This window comes from Nuphar pumila, chromosome 8 (assembly GCF_984573655.1).
Source record: "Nuphar pumila chromosome 8, dmNupPumi1.hap1.1, whole genome shotgun sequence".
Taxonomy (NCBI): domain Eukaryota; kingdom Viridiplantae; phylum Streptophyta; class Magnoliopsida; order Nymphaeales; family Nymphaeaceae; genus Nuphar; species Nuphar pumila.
In genome coordinates this window covers 76948393-76963510 of record NC_143256.1, presented here as the reverse complement: position 1 = coordinate 76963510, position 15118 = coordinate 76948393, and the positions used below count along the sequence as shown (strand labels likewise).

The following is a 15118-nucleotide window of genomic DNA, read 5'->3' as shown; positions in this document are numbered from 1 at the left end:
TAGAATTGGGAATGAAATTGGATCTAAAGATGGATTTAAGATCTGAGATCCGATATAAAATTGGGTTCTAGATCCTAAGATGGATTTGGATCTGAAGTCTGAGATCCAAATGTAGAATTGGGTTCTGGATCCTAGAATGGATTTGGATCTGAAGTTTAAGACCCAAAGTAGAATTGGATTCCGGATCCTAGGATGGATTTTGGATTTGTAATTTGAGATCCAAGGTGAAGTTGGATTCTGGATCCTAACACGGAATTGGATCTGAAGTCTAAGATCCAAAGTAAAATTGGAATCTGGATCCTGAAGGGGAATTGGATCTGAAGTCTGAGATCCAAAAAATGGAATTGGACTCTGGATCCTAAAGAGGAATTGGATCTGAAGTCTGAGATCCAAAATGAGTGTTGAATCCTGGATCCTAAAATGGATTTGGAGTTAAATTCAGAAGATGAATCAAGAACTTCCAAGTTTAATTTGAACTTGGAAAATGATTTTTAGAAATTGAATCTTGAATATACAAATGAATTTCAAAGTTAAATTGGATTTTAAATTTAAGATAGAATTTGGAATTTGAAATACAAGATGATTCTGAAGTTTCAAAGTCAAATGGGACTTTGAAATTGAATTCTTGAATCCTTTTGAGAAATAGAATTGAATTCGACTTTATAAATAGGATTTGATCTGAGAAATGAAGGAAAGAATTACTTGTATTTATGAAAAAGAAATTTTAAAAATATGAGGCAATTCTATCTTAAATGATGAATGAATTTAAATTTTTGAATTTGGATTTTGAAAAGCTATTCCATTCTTTAAATGAATTAAAATAAGATTGAAGATATAATACATCCCTGACTATGGTCATTGAATGTATTATATAATAATCTATATTTAAATTCAGGTGAAGAATAAAACACATTTTTGTGCTTTTATAGAGTTTAAAATGAAATTAACTCTCAATATACCCTGACTATGGCCATTGATATATGTTTTGAGTTAATTTTAAGTTAAACTCTGATAAAAGAAGAAAACATTTGAAAATATGATGATTTTTAGAAAGACCATCCAGTGTGGATCCAATGTTATTTCGTAAAAGATGAAAATCCTAAGTCTTGTTCACATCCTGACTATGGTCATTGATGTAAATCATCAACTTAGGATTTAATCACCTCTTATGGAACGGTGCACGTGCCATTCGTGTTTCACCATTTGTGTAGTTTTGAACATAAAAGAGGAAAATGTCATGAATCAAATAATTCTAGAAGATATGTATATGCTCATGCATTCTATTCTAAGACAAAGAATATAAATTTTCATTGTATCTAGCTATTACGATCATTGAAAGGAGATTCGAGATGATTGGATTCTAATCTAAGGGAGGAAATCAACATTTTCCATATATCCCTGCAAAACAGAGTTAGAAACCCTATATACATATAATGAAGTCTAATCCAATGAGCAATATATATATATATATATATATATATATATATATATATATATATATATATATATATAATGCATCATATTATTAATGGATGTAGGGGATGCAAGAATATTATGAAATGAGAGATGCAAAATGTAATGAGATAAGAAATACAAGAATGAAATGAAAAGTGTAAGAATGTGATGAATTGAGAAATACAAGATGTAATATGAAGGTGTTATGAAGCAAAATGAGAAACCTCTAATAGGATCCTCAATTATAAATTCTTTTGAGTTAGGTAAATGGTCAAATTACAACTGGATATGCATTCAGAAAATCGAAATCAAATGGTCATAAAACAGGAAATGCATAAATATGCAATGCATACATTATTTCCGCACTCAACTTCGCATAGCCATACCTCTCAAATTATAAAATATTCTCCAACGAAATTTAATATATGGACTTACTATATATCAATGAATGTACATACAGAAGGTGGTCTTGAAATTATGAATGGGTTTTGATATATTCAAATGAGAATATGGCTCAAAATCAAAACTGCGCACCTGAGCTTTTAGACTCCATAATCCAAAGGCAATTCCCAAAGGGAGCAGGTATGGCCTCCCATGTTTTACTCTGCTACAAAAGAATGGCTTCCCAGAGATATTTGCAATGAATCTAAGATTCCAAGCTGCCCATCTTTATTCAGAGAGCTAAACCATCCTGAGCCAGCATCACTATTTCAAAATCCTCCTAGTCACAAGAGTTAGTATATTTTCTGGAAAAGGGCGAGCTGAATAATCAGCAACCATGATCTTCACAGTGAACATTTAACAGACTCAAGCTCATGATGAGGGTAGCAGTATAGTACTGGGACTAGAACATTGTGATGGTGGGGAATTATAAGTGTTAGTGCAGAAGTGTAACAATTGTGGCTGCAGCTTGCGCAGAGTGTGCTGCTGGAAATGAAAATGAACATATAACTTGGTTCCATTTGGCCACCAACGTTGGGTGCTGATATGGCAATTTGTACCCCAGAAACAAGAGGACTAGCGAGCACTCCAGACAGAGTTTCCACACCAAAGAAGGTTCCCACAATGAGGGGAGTGAGCATAACGAGAGCACCAGGAGGAATCATCTCCCTGAATGATGTATCTGTGGGTATCTTGACACAGGTGGCATAGTCTGGATTTGCAATGCCCCCCATGAGACCAGGAATGGTATTGAACTGCCTACGCACTTCCTCCACCATCTTCAGTACTGCCTACGCTCTTTATTGTCATGGCTGAGAACCAGTAAGGAAGCATTGCACCCACAATCAGCCCAATGAAAACCTTGGGGGACAAGACATCTACAATAGAAATCCCTGCCCGGCTAACAAAAGCTCCAAAGAGTGCCAGTGAAACCAGAGCAGCCGATCCAATTGCAAAACCCTTGCTGATTGCAACTGTGGTGTTTCCAACAGACTCAAGCGCATCAGTTCTCTCACGGATCCTGTGGCTCATTCCAGCCATCTCAGCAATACCACCAGCATTGTCACTAACAGGACCATAAGCGTCAATGGCCAGCCCAGTGGCAATTGTGCTGAGCATTCCAAGGGCAGCCATGGCAATCTCGTACATAGCAGCAAGGCTGAAACTAACATAGATGCTCAGAGCAATAGCAAAAATTGGGATAATAACGGACTTGTATCCCAAGGCCAGGCCAAAAATAACATTGGTTGCAGCACCAGTCCTGCAAGCATCTGCAACATCCTGAACGGGACCATATGCATTGCTGGTGAAATATTCAGTTACGAATCCAATAATAAGACCATACCATAAACCGATGGTAAGACAAAAGAAAAGCTGCCAGTTCTTCACAATCTTCTGAACTCCGAAATTGAAAATTGTGAAGGATGGTGGGAGAGCAAGCCAGCAAATAATGGCAACTCCAGCAGTCATCAAAGCTGTGGACATAATAAGCTGCCTCTTTAGTGTTGGTTCAATTTCCTTCATTGTCTTGATCTCAAAGAAGTCAGTCGCAAAAAGTGTGGTAATCAAGCACACCAAAATACCCACAGAGCTAACAATCAAGGGGAAAAGCATAGAGGTTAGCTCATGGTAGATTCCAAATGAAGAAATAGAGCCCACAACAAGTGCTGCACAGGTAGACTCAGCATATAAACCAAAAAGATCAGATCCCATTCCAGCAATATCTCCCACATTGTCACCCACATTATCAGCAATCACAGCAGGATTACGTGGGTCATCCTCAGGAATGTTCCTCTCAACTTTTCCTACAAGGTCTGCACCAACATCTGCAGCTTTAGTGTAAATGCCTCCACCAACTCTTCCAAAGAGAGCCATGGAAGAACCACCAAGCCCATAACCAGTGATGGATTCAAAAAGACCTTCCCAGTCATCACCATAATACAACTTGAAGAGGTTGATGGCAATATAGAGCACAAGCAGACCATTTACAGCAAGAAGAAATCCCATAACTGCACCATACCTGAATGCAATAATAAAAGCCTTTCCAACACCTTTTCTTGCCTCAAGAGTTGTCCGAGCATTTGCATATGTTGCAATTTTCATTCCAAGGAAACCAGACACCACAGACGTGAAAGCACCTAGCAGGAAGGAGACGGTGCTGAAAATAGCATTGGCAAGAGCAGGTTTGCACATATTTTCTTTGCTGTAGGTACATGATCGGCTTTTTGTACTGAATCCCTCAACAGATCCAAGAAACAGGAAGATCAAGATAGCAAAGGCAACCATGAAAACCCCCATATACTGATATTCAGTGAAAAGGAATGAAGTGGCACCTTCGAAGATGGCGCTCTGGATGTCGACGCACTTGCCGACGACGCTGTGGTCGCTGAGATTCAACGGAGGAAGGTGGAGACAGATCTCTGGAGTTCTGAAAAAAAGCATTGATCTCCTGTGTTGCAATATGGTGCCCCTTTGTTAGCCGATTAAGTGGGGAATCTGTCCTCTGCAGTCGATCCTGGGAAAAGACATGGCTCTTTCGAACCAAAGAGGAAGAGCGAAAGGGGGAAATGCCATGGAATGCGATGGTTATGGATGACATGATGACCATTACAGAGAATATTATACAAAACCAAAAGTAAAACTATGATTCTAAATTGAGGAAAAGCAAATTTGCGATAAGGAACGAACGAGGGCACGATGAACAACCACTTTTGACTAATATATTGTAAATTTAAACAAAGAGCCAGCCCCAAAAGAAATAGCAAATGTGCGATGGTGTTGTGCAATTTTCTGTAGCCTCAAAATGCGATAAGCATTTGAAACAGAGGCGATATTTTTGTTGCAACGTAGATACCATCGAGGCTTCAATAAGCAGATCGGTGATATACGATTGGTTTTAGTGAGAAGGAAAAGAAGAAATTTAAAAAAAAAATGAACGGAAGAGGAAAAAGCATAGAAAAGGGGAGGATATGATACTTACCTGTGGTTTTCTGAACCACGATCGACCTTTGATCACTGTAGCTGGAATCAAGCTTCTTTTAGTTGTTTGTGATCTTGCAGGGAGGAAGGAGGTTGATCGATGGAATCGCTTGAGAGTATTGCAGTGGAAGGATAAGGAATGGATGGTGGTGGTAGGAGACCGATCAGAGGCAAATGGAGGGGTAGGGGACGGATCCTGAAGTAGAGGATGGAGAGATTCTTTTAAAGAGAAGGAGGAGGATTCGGGAGGAAATTGGTTGAAGATGGAAGGTTGAGGGATGAAGAAGCCGTTTGAAGATGGAGGGTAGGCAAGCGAGAGGGAGGATGCGCGGGAGATGGCCGTTTGCCATTTTCCCAAATTTACAAAGAGGGGGCTCATTTTCTAAAGTTTTTTTGTAAAATGGTTCAAGGTGAGTTTTTCGGCAAAATCTTCAAAAACCACTTATTTTTCTCGTAGTTTTTCCTAATTTTTTTGGTTTTTTGCATGATTTTTCCATTTTTTGTATTTTTGGAACAAAAATCTAAGTTTTTACATGAAAACAAAGATTAAACACTAATTTTTTTTGTATTTTTCTGAGAAATATTTACAAAAGTATTTTTCTGAGAATTTCAGACCATTTCAGAAAATTTCTTCAGAAGACTGGGTTTGGACCCGAGTTTTTAGAAAATGTTTGAGTTTTTGAAGCTCGAATCGAGAAATACACGTGATGGATCCAAATGGATGTCGGATGGATTGTCCGAGCTATTTTAAAAACTATTTTTGGTATTTTCTATAATTTTAATTTAGGATTTGGACAATGAGACTTATATTTGGATCTGGACAATGGATCCAGATCCGAAATCAATTTAAACATATAAAATGAATTTAATTTCAATAAAGCTTGAGAAATGAACTGGAATTTAGATTTAAAATGCTTCATTTGCTCAAAGATGCATTTATGGGCAAAAAGGGAATATTTAAAAGATTTTGAAAAAATTGGGGTGTTCACAGATGCCCCTCTTTGCTACTAAGCCGGTTGAAAGCCGAGCTTAGTGGCAAAGAAAACACTCCAAATTTTGAAAAAATGCCCCAGTCAGCAGATCTGAACAGGGTGTGGAAGAATTTGATTTAAAAGACATGGTTTTTCAGATTTAAAACTTTATCCTTGAATGGCTTTGGGAGGACGAAATCCTCGAAAATGATATGATTGAATGATAGAGATGAGAAAATCGTGGTGGGACTTTGGGCGAAGATCCCGAAATGATGAAAGATAAGAATTTAGATCAAGTCTCGTGGGCGAGACAAGATCAATGTTTTGAAATGACTCAGGTTTAGCCCTTAACCTGGATGGGACGAAGATATATCAAAATAACCTGAATGGGGAAAGAAATATATGAGGACTTTGATGGGACATTTTTGAGAAAACGCCTCATGAGATGAAGCTCAAGTAGGATTTTATTCCGGATGGATATACAAAGCATGAATTCCTCGATGGGAAGAACCATGATGGGACTGGAGGAAGACACCTCATCGAAATGAGGGAAACTCGTTGGAATGAGACTCAGGTTTAACCAAAACCTGAAAAGGAAGATACCTCAAGGGGCGAGGTTCAGGCTTAACCCTTAACCTGAAGGGGACGACCATACGGAATCCTCGAGCGAAGAGACCATGATGGGACCTTCGGAGTTTGGATGAACGAATCCGAAAGGGGTTTGCGAAAGGAGGAAGAAAAATGGGGTTCCCTAAAGCTTTGAAAAAGGGATGAACTTGGGTGTCTCATTGCTGAGACTGAAATCGACTTTTGAATTTAATGACCTCTCGCAGGAAGTATAGGTTTTGACCCTTAACCTGAGTGGGAACAACCATACGGATTTCTCGAAACCGTGATGGGACAAGAGAGATACTTCAACTGAATGGGGTAACTCTTCTGGAAGATATAAACAACGCTAGGTTGCACCAAAATGGATATTGAATATTTATTTCATTCTTAGAATATCTAGAAAATTTTTGCCAATAAGATAAATTTATAGTTGACTTCAATGCTTGAAAACGTGCACATGTGTGCAAAGATATTCCCTCTTTTACCCAGAGTATTTCCTCCAACGAGGTTAACCTCTCGGTTTTAAGAGTCAAATTCAAAATTTTAGCGCTGATGATTTTCTTCAAGGAAGCTATCAATTTCCCTGATATGAGCAGAGAAGAAATATTCTTAATTTCATAAAAGCGAGTAGTGAAAAGATATTGATAAAAGAATTTCGCATAAGAAAAGATGACTTCTGGCAATTTAGACAGTTTGATATCTGGGTGTTTTTCCCATGATGATCTTCTTGCACTCTTTTTGAGTCATTGAGCTTTTTCGGGCTTTTACATCATCCTTCATTTTGGATGTTCCTGACTTTTCTCTCTTTTTCAGGGAAGGGTACGTCACAAATTCCTTCATCTTGGAGATGTTCTGATCCTTTATTTTCTCAGGAATTATATATGGTGGTATTGGCTCAAAAGGTCTTTAGATGATAGCAGAAATCAAATATCATTTAGGGTTTGTCGGTAGGTCCATCACATCCGCCTTCATCTCAACGATGATCTGAACTTTCCCTGGAAGGATCCTTCACAAACTCCTTCATCTCGGTAGATGATCCAAATCTTCTTTGGCCCCGGGGGTCTACTCGCTTAATTCGCCTTCATCTTGACGACAATTGAGAGATCCCTTTTGCAGATATTTGATTGCAGCTTTAAACTGGATAAGGAGATATGGATTAAGTGGGTTCTTTTGTAGCTCAGGATACTTCCACTGTCTGATTGCCAGAAAGTCATTTTAAATATATGCGTTATAACTATGATCAATATCAATTCGCTTCCGGCTTTTCAATGTCATTGAATATTTATTTCACTAATCATACCGAGGATATTTCTTTCATCCTTTTCGTTGATCAACAGGAAAAAGATTTGAATTTTACCTCTTTTCGCAAAAAGTTTCACCTTTTATGAATAAAACACTAGAGGTAATCCGAGGTTATTCTTTTGTGCAGTAAGATTTATTTGGAATCAACAAATATTTTTAGCAAATTGGCAAAGTCTTTATGACTTCTATGTGAAATATTTACTCAATATAGATTTTGATGCGACCCTTAGTTGCAATTTATGATTTTGGATATTCTGACCAGTGAAACTGGAACCTCTCATTTAGCGACCAGCGAAGGAGCTGGAACCTTTCATTTAATGACCAATGAAAACTGGGACATTTCATTTAACGACCAACGAAGGAGTTGGAACATTTTATTTAACGACCAGCGAAGTAGCTGGGACATTTCATTTAGTGACCAACGAAGTAGCTGGAATATTTCATTTAATGACCAGCGAAGTAGCTGGGACATTTCATTTAGCGACCAGCGAAGTAGCTGGAACATTTCATTTAATGACCAGTGAAGTAGCTGGGACATTTCATTTAGCGACCAACGAAGTAGCTGGAACATTTCATTTAACGACCAACAAAGGAGTTGGAACATTTCATTTAATCATTTAACGACCAACGAAGTAGCTGGGACATTTCGTTTAATCATTTAACGACCAGCGAAGTAGCTGGGACATTTCATTTAATCATTTAACGACCAGCGAAGTAGCTGGGATATTTCATTTAATCATTTAACGACCAACGAAGTAGCTGGGACCTTTTATTTAATCATTTAACGACCAGCGAAGTAGCTGGGACATTTCATTTAATCATTTAACGACCAGCGAAGTAGTTGGGACCTTTTATTTAATCATTTAACGACCAGCGAAGTAACTGGGATATTTCATTTAATGACTTGATTTAAGATTGAGATTTTCTGAGAGACAAACAACACGAGGACTGATGAACTTGATCTTTAGATTTGAAAACTTAGCAAAATAACCAATGCGAACACTAGGTTTTTCAACTGAGAGTCGGGAAGGAGATCGGCCTATTTAAGATATTTAGAGATCGAAGAAAGAAGAAATGGCCGGGGTTTTAGGATTATCCCTTATCCTAAAAGGAAAACAAAAAAGACATTTTTGAAGAGGATTTAAAAAAAGAATGATTCAGGTTTATCCCTTAACCTGAAGGGGAAATAGAAGATTTTATGAAGAGATAACCTGAGACTTGAATTTAGAAGGGATATGACAAGATTTAGAATTTATGATCTATGATTTAGATGGACCAGGTATGTGACGGGGAATATAAAACGAATAAACTTTGAGAAGACAAAAGGATATAAAAAAAAAATGTAGAACATTTGAGGAAATTGATTTTATTTTTGTAAAAAGAATTCTCACAGGTAGCATGGTTGCCCCTATGAGCGATCTCAGGATTATCCCTTATCCTGAATGGGAAAAGGATAGAATTTAAGAAAATTTAGCGAAGGCAAATTGATATAAATCTAGAAAATCAATAAAGATTGGCAAAACTTGTATTTACAAAAGAATCCTCATAGGTAGCATTGTGGCTCCTACGAGGGGTCTCAGGATTATCCCTTATCCTGAATGAGAACACCTCGGACAACGAGGGTCAGGTTTATCCCTTAACCTGAGCGGGAATACCCCGGACAATAAGGGTCAGGTTTATCCCTTAACCTGAAAGGGGCAACAAAGAATATTTAGAAAATACCTCATGAGAAAGAGGCATCAGGTTTATCCCTTAACCTGAAAGGGTAAAAGAATTGATAAAATTTTTAATAGAATTGAGGAAATATTGATAAACTTGATAAAACTTGATAAAATTGATGTAAACTTGATAAAAATATGAATAAAATGAATGAAACTGATAAAGATATCAAAATTAACTGAAGATTTACAAGTTTTGAGAAAAATGAGTTTTTCTGATCCTGCCTGCATATGGGATTTTGAAAGGAAAATGTTTATTTAGAAGATAAATGAGAAATCATTTTTGGGGAAGAAGATCCACCACAAGAAGAATAATCAGCGCGAGATCTGATCCTTTAAATCAAACATGAGAGATCATCATGAGGGTCAAATTTTGAAGGCAATGGTTTGGAAAACCTATTTTTTGAAGAAGAAGATCAACACTGGATCTGATTTCTAAAAATGACAGTTCGAAATTGATAATAAGATCAATACAAGGGTTGATCTTTGAATATAATGTTTTAGAAACCAATCTTGGAAGATAAGACCAACACAGGGGTTGATCTTTGAATATAATGATTTAAAACCCATTTTTGGAAGATAAGACCAATGCAATGATTGATCTTTGAATATGATGATTTATAACCCATTTTAAAAGATAAGAACAACGCCAGGGTTGATCTTTGAAAAGTTTTGAGATCAATTTTGGAGGATAAGACCAATGCAAGGGTTGATCTTTTGAATAAAAAGATTTGAAATCCATTTTGGAAGATAAGATCAATACAAGGATTGATCTTTGAATATAAAGGTTTTGAAATCCACTTGGAAAGATAAGGGTTGATCTATAAAGATTTGAAATCCATTTTGAAAGATAAGACCAACACAAAGGTTGATCTTTGAATATAAAGATTTAAAATCCATTTTGAAAGATAAGATCAACACAAGGATTGATCTTTGAATATAAAAGTTTAAAATTCATTTTGGAAGATAAGACCAACACAAGGGTTGATCTTTCAATATAATGGTTTGAAAAACTTATTTTTGAAGACACGATCAACACGAGGGTTGATTTTTTGTCAAAGGTTAGACCAAGGAATATTTGAACTCCTTGGTCATAACGAAGATTTTTAAAATTTCATGATTTTTGAAAAAGCCCTCATAGGTAATATCATTTCTCTCATGAATGATGTCAGGATTGCCCCGCATTCTGAAAAAGAACGGGAATTAAAATGCCCCAGTATGGCAAAAAGAAAAGAAAAAATATAAAGGAAATTAACATTTCATTTGATAAGCAAAGGTTTGATAACAACTGAATATTTACAAGAACTTGAAAAGGAAAAAGACTCATAGAAGACTGGGCTGACTAGCCCCTACAAGACAACTAACAAAAAGAGACAAAAGCAAACAAAAACTTTGGCTTTATCAATTCTTTGAGTGGTCCGGAAATGGTTTTGTCAAGACTGCTGGCTGCTTTTCTTCCTCGTCCTCTATCAGCTCACTTCTGTCGATGCAGTCTTGTATCATGTGCTTGAGGACGAAACAGTGCTCTGTGTCGTGCCCCGTTGCCCTATGGTATTTGCAAAATTGGTCCTTGAACTTTCCCAAGATTATGGGAGGATCTGCGATCTTAGGGAGTTTGATCATCCCGTGCTTCAAAAGGTAATTCATAATCACTTCTAAACTCTCAGATAATGGAGTGAAGACTCGATCTTTCTCCCACTTGATGTACTTGGGCTTCTCTTGAAGATCACCCTTTTGCTGAAGGCCAATTGGAAGCAGTTTATCATTGTTTTTAAAGGATCTCTCCTTCTGCCCCTTGCCCTGATCTACTCTCGGACCACTGCCACTGTTGCTCTTGTTTCCTTTGCTGCTGCTGCCAAGATTATTGCAGGAGGCCTCAACTGAATGAGCGAACTGTGCCTTCTTTTTCTGGTCTTGGATATTCTTGACTAGAGGTTTGCCCTCGTAAAGTCTGCTTTCTATTCCTGCTTCGAGCCATTCGGCTCGCTCAATCAACTTGAAGAAGGATTTCGCCGGGGAAGTGGTGATGAGGCTTCTTATGGGCTGAGAGAAATTGTTGAGGATCACCTGCAATGCGTGCTCCTCAGAAATGGGTACCTTCATTTTATTGCAGGTGCTTCTCCACATGTGAATGAAATCACCTGCTCTTTCATTCTCTCCTTGCTTCAGGTTGTAAAGATGATTTAATGTAGGTGAGGCTTCAGTGTTGAATAAGAAGCGCTCGATGAACATATTTACTACCTTATCGAACTCTCGTAGTTTGATAGGATTCACATGATCAGCATACCATCTGGCTGCTACACCCTCCAGACTGCGGGGGAAGCAAATAAACAACGCTCTGTTGTCTTTTCTGAAATGACTGCACTCTGCATAAAATGTGGCCAAGTGGGCTTTAGGGTTGCCAGTCCCGTCAAACTTGAGAAATTTATGCGGAAGGTTCTCCAGGTTATCGTCCCCGTCTAGACCATTGTAAAAATCTTCGTCAGTGTAGGTCTGCTTGCCCTTACCCTTGGCTTGAATGTCTTTAATTGCTCGATTCATCTCCTTCATCTGCTTGCTCATCAGGTCCTCTGTTGGGGCCCCAGACTTGGGCTTGTTGACGGATTCAGGCTCTTCTGCAGCTATTTTTACGGACTGCCTTGGAGGATTCTGTTTGTAGACAATCTGCTCTTCCTCTTCCGACTCTTCCTCGACTGACTCTGATTCCTTAGAAGCAGTGTCTGGCTGCACCTTCTTTCTGATGATTCTGACTTGCTTATTTACAGGCTCTTCCTCAGCTTGCTTTTAGGAACTGCTTCTCTCAGCTTGGCCTCGGCTTGTTTCGACATCATCCTCGCCATCATCTTTTGGAACATATCATACATAGCGGGGTCGATGTCATCTTTTTTGTTCTGACCCTGTCCCCTGACCGATTTAGGAGAGCTCATCTCTTCCGCCTCACTGTCGCTGAGTTGAGGAACTGTTTCTTTTCCCGCTCTTGTCGTAACCATTTTCGGATATCAGTGATCTCTCTGTAGAGGAAAGATGAGGTTTTTAGACCAGAGAAACTTTTTGGAGAAGTTTTGACAAGAGGAAGGATTTAGGTTGAAATCTACAAAAATTGTATCTCATTACTAGGGATTGAGTCGTCACAAAATTTATGACAATTGCGCTATTTACTCTACGAGGGGAGTAACCAACTAAAAATCTAAAATAGAAAATATTATTTTGAAAAGGATATCTCTTGATGGAAAGAGATTTTTATGAAAATATAAACAAGAATATAAAATCAGAAGAAAATAAGAGAATAAATGAAATTTTGAGGATAAATGGCAAAGATTTAAAATTTGAAGAACTTGCAGGCAGGATCAGAAGAATTTTTTGAAGAAATTTAGAAGGAGAAAAAGAAGAGAAAGAAAAATACACCTGGGTTTTAAAAACAAAGGAGAAATTTTGAAGAGATATACCCAGGTTTTTGGAAAATATAAGGAAGATAGAAAATATCACACAATCATAGATATACAAGCAAGGATGCGCAAACAGCACTCCCTAAAGCTGACTCTATATGCAATATTTGAAATGGCTGATAGGACCTTAATCCTAACTCTAAGATTTATATCATCTGTTTCCAATCAAGGTACGCCGATATACTCAAGCCGAAGCTCGAAGTACGTGGCATATAAGATATCTCTCCGGTTCTAAGGTAATGGCTTCCCAACATCCTTGAGCACCTACCGATATACCTCGGACTATGGCCCTTAGGTACGTGGTAGGGGGGCGCGAACCCAAATAAGTGGTCCAGTTGTGAGGCTCTCTCCCGAACTATGGTTCAGTGAGACAGCCTAGCAACGTGAAGACCGGGACAATATAGGTAGGGATGTTTTCAAAATATGATCAACATGCAAATAAAACCAGAAGGCTCTAATGCAAGTCCTAAAGAGATAGATTTAAATAAAGAGAAGCATACACTTGCATACATTGTTTTGCATTCAATCCCTAAAATTGAGGAGAGTTGTATTTAAGACCTAAGTCTAATGTGAACATGGAATAATCTCCTCAATATGGTCCTACCAAACCATACTTAGATCCTATATGCAATGATGTCAGCTTAGGACAAAGTCTAGGCTCCTAAGGTTTGCATGAAAATATAGTTGACATAAAAGAATAAAGACTTAGATAATATTTAAGCAAAGCAAAGGCATAGACTCAACCGGACGAAGACAGAGTCCCATCACGGTCGCCAAAACTGTGGTCATCGCAAAAATTTTCCTATTCTCTTGTGATTTCTCTCTCTTCCTTTCTCTTTTCCTTTTCTAACCTCTATTTTCCTCCTTTTTGAAGGGAGAAAAATAAAAGAAAGAAAAGAAAGAGAGAAGAGAAAAGAAGGAAAGAGAGAAGAGGAACTCTTTTGCGCAGTCTCACTTGACCTTGATTTGAAAAATATTTAGAAATTTAACTCACCTCCGTTTTGAAAATTTGCGGGAAAAATGGAGAGACGGGATTCGCTCGTCGGTACGAGGTTCGACCGTTCCTGGCGCCTTTACCAGAGGTAATCGAACCAAGGATCGAATCTATGCCTTTTGCTTTGCCTAAATATAATCTAAGAATTTAATCTAACTCTAAATGCACAAAAAAATCATGCTTGTACCATGCGAAGATGTATGCTTCTTTTGAAAAGATGTTTTGAAAAATTCCAAGTGTTCTGAGATGAATTTGGTAAAGGAGTGAAGAAATGATTTAATCTAACTTAGAACTTGAGATAGATCAGAGGAGTTCTAAGTTTTTGAAGTAAATCAGGATTGGAAGAATAAATGAGAAAGAATGACTTGAAGCTTTGAAATGAAAGGAAATGAAGTTCAAAGTCAAAAATGGACTTTGAATTTGAATTTGAATTTAGGAAAGGAAATGAATACTTGAGATGAAATTGAATTTGGATTTTTATATTTGGAATGGATCTGAGATAATCAAATGGTATTTAAGAATAGAAATGGATTTAGGGAGTTCAGATGAGATCTGAAAATGGCATTAGATTTGAAATCTAGAATTGGGAATGGAATTGGATCTAAAGATGGATTTAAGATCTGAGATCCGATATAAAATTGGGTTCTAGATCCTAAGATGGATTTGGATCTGAAGTCTGAGATCCAAATGTAGAATTGGGTTCTGGATCCTAGAATGGATTTGGATCTGAAGTTTAAGACCCAAAGTAGAATTGGATTCCGGATCCTAGGATGGATTTTGGATTTGTAATTTGAGATCCAAGGTGAAGTTGGATTCTGGATCCTAACACGGAATTGGATCTGAAGTCTAAGATATAAAGTAAAATTGGAATTTGGATCCTGAAGGGGAATTGGATCTGAAGTCTGAGATCCAAAAAATGGAATTGGACTCTGGATCCTAAAGAGGAATTGGATCTGAAGTCTGAGATCCAAAATGAGTGTTGAATCCTGGATCCTAAAATGGATTTGGAGTTAAATTCAGAAGATGAATCAAGAACTTCCAAGTTTAATTTGAACTTGGAAAATGATTTTTAGAAATTGAATCTTGAATATACAAATGAATTTCAAAGTTAAATTGGATTTTAAATTTAAGATAGAATTTGGAATTTGAAATACAAGATGATTCTGAAGTTTCAAAGTCAAATGGGACTTTGAAATTGAATTC

At 37.5% G+C, this 15118-nt stretch overlaps 1 pseudogene; it reads right to left on the bottom strand.

Moving 5' to 3' along the window:
- Positions 1-2240: 2240 nt before the first annotated feature.
- On the bottom strand, positions 2241-4388 carry LOC149829987 (pyrophosphate-energized vacuolar membrane proton pump pseudogene; annotated as a pseudogene).
- Between the last annotated feature and the right edge of the window lie 10730 nt (positions 4389-15118).